Source organism: Orycteropus afer, unplaced genomic scaffold (genome assembly GCF_000298275.1).
Source record: "Orycteropus afer afer isolate SDZICR_OR568_19922 unplaced genomic scaffold, OryAfe1.0 scaffold00056, whole genome shotgun sequence".
Taxonomy (NCBI): Eukaryota; Metazoa; Chordata; class Mammalia; order Tubulidentata; family Orycteropodidae; genus Orycteropus; species Orycteropus afer.
Window position 1 is genome coordinate 10,704,198 of NW_006921643.1, and position 8,905 is coordinate 10,713,102.

Sequence of the window (8,905 nt, forward strand, 5' to 3'; positions counted from 1 at the left end):
ATTTGAATTTAATTCTAGTACTGAGACAGGCGCCTTCAACAACTGTGTTCATTCTACCTATTACATGTTGGAATATCACAAGTCAATTAGAACCTTAAAATTAGAATGTAGTAAGTTTCATTAATGGACATGTTAACATACTCAGTTGATACGATTCTATTACAAAACAAACTTGATTTTTTAGGTACCTATATATACCTTATTGAGGAACTTTATGTATTTAAAAATACAGAAAACAGCTTACAGATTTTAGATTGTAAAGTTGCTTTTTTTTTTAAAAAAAGCAGTATTTTTGTGTATTATTGTTCAAAAATCAATACCAGTACAGTAAAAACAACAGTGAAGAGGGGATCCTGATTAATGATGGTTTCATTTAGTCCTGCAGAAATTATGACTTTTGGAGAGTGCTGCATTTCTCAAAGTATGCTCCCAGCAACACAAATTTTGTGTAAATAATGGTTAGGGAAAAGAGAAGTTGGTGGTTGAAATTTAAGAATACCTAAATGCTTAACACAAATGAAGTTAGGCAGATTTCAGGACCTTTCAGAGCTGCACTGTGCCTTTCTAGGCAGGGGAAGATTGTTTGTATTGTTTCCCAAACTTTACTGCTGCTGACATTTTGGAAAATGCTGATGTAGGGGAAAAGCAATGAGGTCTTAATTTACTTCTTACTTGCCAGGTGGACTTCAGTGTAACCTCCTGAAACCTCTGTTTCCTTTTAAAAATCGGAGTAATTATCCTTGGCTCTTTCTTGTGGATTATGATTAGGATTAGAACAAAGAATATATATAAGAATGTTTTGATTCCATAAAGTATTATTTGGCACTTATTATATGTTACTATTGAAATGAAAATGAAGACCTCTTAATCAAGAATGATTTGTGGCTACCATGTTAAAAATGGGATAATGTCACACAATACTATATTAGAGATAATCTAATTCTTGATGATTTTAAAAGTGAGATTGCTTATTTTATGTCTTTTTTCTGGCGGCCAGTTCTAATTCTAAAAGCAATTATAGGTGAAATCTTACTCAATAGCTATATTTAAAAGAATTAAATCCATCCCAAACTTTTGGGTGAATGATGTATTTTTCCTTATTTTTTATTATTAAAATCACTGGTATTACATTCACTTCTGGCCTTAAGGGAGTAAGTACAGTCTGAAATTCTCCTCTTGCTAGAAACAAATAGAAAACTAAATAAAACATAGGAAAACTGGACAACTTATTTCAGACACTGAGCCACGATCTGTGCATGACTGTGATCCCTAGGAAAAAAGGAACAAATCACGTGAGCCATACCTGATGTAGGAGCAAGGAGTCTTACTTCTAGGCTTTTTACCAGAAAATAACTATCACCCTGCGGTGCAAGGACGAGAAGCCATGAGTCCAGCAATTCTGCTGGGCTGAAGAGAGACTGAAGTGTGGGGAGGCAGAAGCAGCTAGAATTTGTGGGTCAGAATACTGGTGAAGGAGCTACACAAAGGCAGGCCTCCAGAAATCTGAACATGACCACCTTGAATCTTTGGCTGAATACAAATTTGCATGCTTAAGGTGCAATCTCACGAGACCAAACAAGACCAGCCTCTGAGAAAAGAAAAACTATTGGGGAATTTTAAAAAAGCAATTCACAGAACTTACACAGAGCTGGAAATTGTTTCCCTCCTTGTAGCCAGAATGGAGAGATCTCATGAAATCTCATTAAACACAGGGCATTCAGGAGACAAGTAAGAAAGGCCACCTCTGAGAAATAAGGGGAAAGGAGCCCCAGAACAAAGGCTCCTCTGGATCAGGTTCTCAGTGGGGGGTGTGGGGAAGTGTTTGTTTCTCAGGGGGCATTTCCAGCAATGTCTGCAGATATATCTGGTTGTCATCATGTCTTTATCAAGATGACACAGTCCTAAGTGTGTTTGCACCAAAAACAGATCTTCGAAATATGTGAAGTTAAACCTTATGAAACTAAAAGAGGAAAACAGACAAAGCCACAATTACACTTGGATATCTGAACACTCCCTTCTCAGTAACTGATAGAACAATTAGAGAAATGAGTAAGAATACCAAAGACAATGCTATCAAACAATTTAAGTGTCATTTATACCACACTCTTTCTAAAATATTTTTTTTTTCAAGTGTACATGGAATATTTACCAAGACAGATCATCATCTGGTACATGAAAAAAAGTCTTGATAAACTTCAAAGGACACAGTCAAGAAACCAAGCGACATACTGCATTGGTCATATCTATAAAAGACCTCTTTAAAGTGCTAAGAAGCAAAGATGTTGCTTTGAGGACTAAGGTGTATCTGACCCAAGCTATAGTATTTTTAATTGCTGCATATACATGCGAAAGCTGAACAATGAATAAGGAAGGCTGAAGAAGAATTGATGCTTTTGAATTTTGGTGGTGGGGAAGAATATTGAAAATACATGGACTGCCAGAAGAATGAACAGCTCTGCTTTGGAAGAAGTACAGCCAGAATGCTCTTTAGAATCAAAGATGGGGAAACTTTGTCTTAGGTACTTTGGATATGTTATCATGAGGGACCAATCCCTGGAGAAGGACATTATGCTTGGTAAAAGTAGAGGGTCAGTGAAAAAGAGAAAGACCCTCAATGAGATGGATTGACATGGCAGTTGCAACAACTGGGTCAAGTGCAAGACCAGACAATGATTTATTCACAGGGACACTAAGTCGGAATCAAATCAACGGCACCTAACAACAACAACATAATCATAATGACAAAAATGAAATTAAAACAGAAATCAGTAACAAATATATCTGGAAAAATTCCCAAATATTTAGAATTTAATAACACACGTAATCCATGAATCAAATAAGATATATATAATAAAATAAATTTTAAAATATTTTATATCAAAATTTGTGGGATACTTAGAGGGAAATTTGTAGCATAAAATGTTGGTTAGAAAAGTCTCAATTACCTCAACCTGTACTTAATAAACTCGTAAACAGAGTACATAAACACAAACAGAAAAATTGAAAAGATAAATCAACAACTAATTCACAGATGTTGTTATGTGCCGTCGAGTTGGACCCGACTCATAGCGACCCCTCCTTGGGTTTCCGAGGCAGTATCACTACGGAAGTAGATTGCCCCATCTTCCTTCCGAGGAGTGGCTGGTGGGTTTAAACTGCCAGCCTTCTGGTTAGCAGTCAAGTGCTTTAGCCACTATGCTACCAGAGCTCCCAATTCACAGATACTACTACACAAATAGTAGAATAGGTAAAGTAAGAGAGACAATTCCTAGGGGACTGAAAATGATGTAGAGAAAGTGGAGCCTTTATGTATTTTGTGGGAATCTAGAATAACTAGACAGAAAATTAGTAAAGTTATAGGAGACGTGAATAATACTATCAACCAATTTGATCTGGTATTTGCAAAACTCATTACTGAAGAGCAGAATAAAATATTTTGCCAGCACACCTGGCACATTCTTGAAATAGACTATAGGCAAGGGCATTAGGAAAAAAAAAAAGTTTCAGAAATTGAAAAGGTTAGAATTGATTACTCAGTACCTTCTCCCACCTCAATGGAATTAAACTAGAAATCATTAACAGGGAAGAAATCCTCAATCCTCAATGAACATTACACACTGTCAAACTGCATCATCATGTAACTGCCAAACCACTGAGAAATTAATACACTTTTAAATAACCAACGGGTCAAAGAAAAAAATCATGGAGGAAATTTGTTAAAGATCAACTGACTCTGTTTGGGTCTGTTTCTGGGCTTTCTATCCTGTTCCACTGACCTATTTGATTACTGTAGCTTCGTAGTATGTCTTGAAATTGCGTTCTTTGTTCTTCAGTATTGTGGTTGGTGTTTTGGTATTCTGCCTTTCCATATAAACTTTAGAATCAATTTGTCAATATCCACAAAATAACTTGCTGAAATTTTGAGTGGGATTGTATTGAATCTATAGATTAAGTTGGGAAGAACTGACAATCTCAACAATACATCCACTTCTCACTTACACGATTTAGTTTCCAAAGACCACATCATTATGCAAAGCTTGGCATTATGCAAAACCAGAGGATGATTATGTCATTGCACACTGTCAAAAATGCATCATTATGTAACTGCAAAACCACTGAGAATCATGGCCCAGCCAAGTTGACACATAACCTTAACCATCACAGCCAATATTAACTCCCACCTTGCACCTCAGGGTTTATTACTGCCAGACATACTGCACAGAATGGCACTCCATTTTATTTAGATGTTCCTTTATCTGTTTTGTAGTTTTCCTCTCCTCATATTTTGGACACATTTTGTTAGATTTATACCTTTTTTTTTTTTTTTTTGAGTTTCTGGGTGGTGGAAACAATTAATGCGCTACACTGGTAACCAAACGGTGTTTCAGGTCTACCTCAGAGGAAGGTGTAGCAATCTATGTCTACTAAAAACATATGGTCAATGAAAACTGTATGGAGTACAGTTTTACTCTGACACATATGGAGTTGCCATCGAGACAGAACTGCCTTGATGTCAACTAGTTACTTCATTTCTTTGGTGCTAATGTAAATGGTACTCTGCTTTTAAATTTTAAATTCCAACTGCTCACTGCTGGTATATAGGAAACCAAATGACTTTTGTATATTAGCCTGCATCCTGCAACTATGCAATAATTGCTTATTAGTTCCAGGAGTTCTTTAATCAGTTCTTTGGGATTTTCTACACAGATCATCATGTTATGTGCAAACATGTCAGTTTTATTTCTTCCATCCCAATTTGTATAAATTTTATTTCCTTTTCTTGTCTTTTTCCATTAGCTGGGACTTCTAATATGATGCCGAATAGGGGTGGTGAGAGAGGACAACTTTGCTTTGTCATCTATGTTAGGGGAGAAAACATCTAGTTTCTTCCCGTTAAGAATGATGCTGGCTGTAGATTTTTTTCTGTAGATGCTTTCTCAAACCGAGGCAGTCTTCCTTCATTTCTAGTTTGCTGAAGGTTTTTACAATGAACAGTGTTGGATTTTTTTCATATGTCCTTTTTGTTTCTACTGATTGGAGCATATGATTTTTCTTTGGGCTGTTGATGTAATAAATTATACTGATTGATTTTTGAATGCTGAGCTAGCTTTGCATGTATAGAATAAATCCCACTTACAACCGAACTGAACTCACTGCCCTCCCATCGATTGCGACCCCTTTTGGGTTTTAGTCATGGTGTGTAATTATTTTTATACATATTTAGATTGGATTTGCTTTGTTGAGGATTTTTGCATTTCTGTTTATAAGAGGTATTGGTCTGGAAATTTCCTTTATTTTTTTATCTGGTTTTGGTATTAGATTAATACTGGCCTAATAAAATGAGTATCAATTACGTGCGTGTGATATTAATATATTATTCAGGAATTACCACATTCTGTTGCATCACCTTTCTTTGGAATAGGCACAAATATGGATCTCTTCTAGTCAGTTGGCCAAGTAGCTGGTTTCCAAATTTCATTCTATTATTAATAATTTAATCTTGATAGCCTGGCTAGAGGTTTATCAATTTTATTATCTTTTTAAGGATAAACCAGCTTCTGGTTTCACTAATGATTTCCTGTTTTCAATTACATTGATTTCTGCTGTAATTTTATTTCTTTTGGTTGCTTTAAGTTTTTTTCCTAGTTTATTAAGGTGGAGGCTCAGATTTTAGATTTTATTAGCTTTTTCTTCTTTTCTAATATATGCATTTAATGCTATAACTTTCCCTCTCAACACTGCTTTCTCCGTATCCTATACTCTATTACTTTTGTTAAGTTGTATCCTATATCCTATTACTTTTGGTAAGTTGTAGTAAGTTGTATTTTCATTTTGTCAAAACTATTTTTAGTTTTCTCTAGACTTTTTTTTTTTGATCCATGTGTTATTTACAAGTATGTGTTGTTTCATCTCCAATTATTTCAAGATTTTTTCCCCAGCTGTCTTTCTGTTATTGTTTCTAGTTTAATTATTCCATTGTTGTCTGAGAACTTAGTTTGATTTCAATTCTTTTAAGTTAATTAAGGAAGGGGTATTTTATGGCTCAGAATGTGGTTTACCTTGGTACTTGTTCTGTATGAGTTTGAGATGAAGTACTTTATAAATAGAATTAGATACAGTTGATTTGATGGTGTTCTTCAGGTAAAAATATCATATCCTTACTGGTACTTTACCTGCTGGGTCTGTAGTTACTGATAGAGGGAGGCTGAAAGGGTTGAAATCTCTAATTACAGTAGCAAGTTTTTGTCCTTCTCCTTGCAGTTCTATCAGTTTTTGCTTCATAAGTCTTGATGATAATATGTGCTGTTGTTATGTGCCGTCAAGTCGGACCCAACTTTTGGTACATATGTATTCAGGATTACGATGTCTTTTTGGAGAACTGGCCCCTTTATCATTATGTAATGTCCCTCTTTATTCTTGCTGATTTTCTTGCTCTTAAGTTTGCTTTGTATGAAATTAACATAGCTATTCCAGCTTTGATTAGTGTTAGCAAGATAAATCTTTCTCTAGTCCCTTACATTTAATCTAGCTATTTTTATATTTAAAATGGGTTTCTGATATACAGCATATAGTTGGGTCTTGATTTTTTAATCCACTCTGCCATTGTCTTTTAACTGGTATATTAGACCATTCACATTTAAAGTGATAATTGATAGAGTTGGATGAAAATCTACCATGTTTGTAACTATTTTCTATTTCTTGCACTTGTTCTTTCTTTTTCTCACCTGCTCTGATCTTAATTGATCATTTCATATGATTCTATTTTCTCTTCTCTTTTAGCATAGCAATGATACTTTAAAAAATTACTTTAGTGGTTGCCCTAGTTTATAATATGCATTTACAACTAATCTAAGTTTCTTTTCAAATAACTTATTTTCAGAATTTCTTCAAATGTATCTCGTCTGCTTTTAAATCCATCCATTGCTTTAAAAATTCCATTTATGGTTCATGTCTTTAAACTTACTGCATAAACTAAATTACCAGGTTATACACATGCCTTCAAAGAGAAAGCTGGCTTCAGAGTACAGCTTTCCTGTGTGGGTTCCTTCCTTCACTTAGTTTTTTTTTTCTTGCCAGCTCATCAGTGGTTATTTTTTTTTCGTGGGGAGTTAGGGTATCCTAACTATTTTATTTTGTAGGAATGGGCATCTACTTATATCTTTCTTTTTAAGTTTACCAGGGTAGAATATATATAACGTAAAGTTTTCTATTTTAATGATTTTTAAGTCTATAATTTAATGACATTAATTCTGTTTGCAATGTTGTGCAACCATTACTATTTCCAAAATTTTTATCATGCCAAACAGAAACTTGTACCTATTAAGCTATTGTACCTATTAAACTTCCCACTTCTCTGCCTCTAGTAATCGGCTTTCTCTCTCTTTGAGGAATAGAATCATACAGTATTTGTCCTTTTGTGTCTGGCTTATTTCACTTGCATGTTTTGAAAGTTTATCCACGTTGTAGCATGTATTAGAATTTCATGTCTCTTTATAACTGGAATAATATGCCATTTTATGTATGGTTGATGGGTTGTTTCCACCTTTTGGCTATTGTGAATAATGGTGCTATGTATGAACATTTGTGTGGAAGTATCTGTTTGAATCTCTGCTTTTAATTGTTTTGGTATATACCTAGGAGCAGAATTGCTGGTTTATAAGGTAATTCTGTATTCAACTTTTTGAGAAACCAAAAACTGTTTTGCACAGTGACTGTGATTGTATCTTAAGTATTTTCATCCTTGTGATTCTATTCCTTTTCAAAAAAAGAAATCTGTGTTGTGTACTAGTTCAATGTATGTTTTATTATCCACAATGAAAAAAATTTATATGTAGTTCAGTGAGCCTGATATGGATAAAATTTCTTTATCATAAGTGTACTGCTGTAGTTTACCATAAAACAAGTCTCTAGCAATAATCTTTACCTTTAGGCATTTTTTAACAGGTTGTACAAAAGTTATTTATCTGTACATGAAAAATCTCCTCTGGTGGTGTATTGCCTAAGGCATTTGACTGCTAACCAGAAGGCTGACCATTCAAACCCACCAGCCACTCCTTGGAAGAAGATTGGGCAATCTATCTCCATAAAGATTTACCCTCAGAAACGACTATGAGTCTGAATTGACTTGATGGCAGTGAGTTTGTTTTTTTTTTGTATATGAAAGAGGTATTTAGCCATCATCTCATTATTTTATGAGCACTAATCTGATACGTAATTTTTACTGCAAATATAAAAATTGGTAACGTCAACTGGTTCTTTATTATGAGTTATTAAGAATGTCAGATTTTACTAACATATATAAAATACTTTGTACTTTTCAAAAGTGTTCTAGTTTTACTAAGTAATATCTTTCCTAAAACAAACCCACTGCCATCGAGTCAATTCTGACTCATAGTGACCCCTATTGGGTTTCCAAGGCTGTAAATCTTTACGGAAGTAAATTGCTTCATCTTCCTCCCATGGAGCGGATGGTGGGTTTGAACCATTGACCTTCTGGTTAGCAGCCAAGTGTCTTACAATGTCTTTACTAGTGGAAAGTAATTACACTAAAGTTCATACAGCAATGACCTTGCCTAAATTTTCAAGATATTTTTCATAAACTTTTGTTGCCCTTTTCTAGATAGTACACTTGTGTCCAGCAGTCTAGCTCTAATGCTGCCTTAACAAATCTCTAATAGTAATTAATCAAGTATACCTTTCCTAGGGTATACCTTTTCCTCCTATAATTTCTTAGGATACATAGTAGTACTTATCATGTGACTACAAATTTTGACCAGTAGCAGTGTTGTTGTTGTTGTTATATGCCGTCGAGTCAGACCTGACTCATAGCGACCCCTCCTTGGGTTTCTGAGGCAGTATCACTACAGAAGTAGATTGCCCCATCTTCCTTCCGAGGAGTGGCTGG

The 8,905-nt window shown here is 34.8% G+C and overlaps 1 protein-coding gene across 1 annotated transcript in view; it reads right to left on the minus strand.

The window, feature by feature from the left end:
- The window catches only part of NR3C1 (nuclear receptor subfamily 3 group C member 1), a 164,848-nt gene that overhangs the window by 4,603 nt on the left and 151,340 nt on the right, over nt 1-8,905 (minus strand). The gene's annotated exons all lie outside the window — the stretch shown is intronic.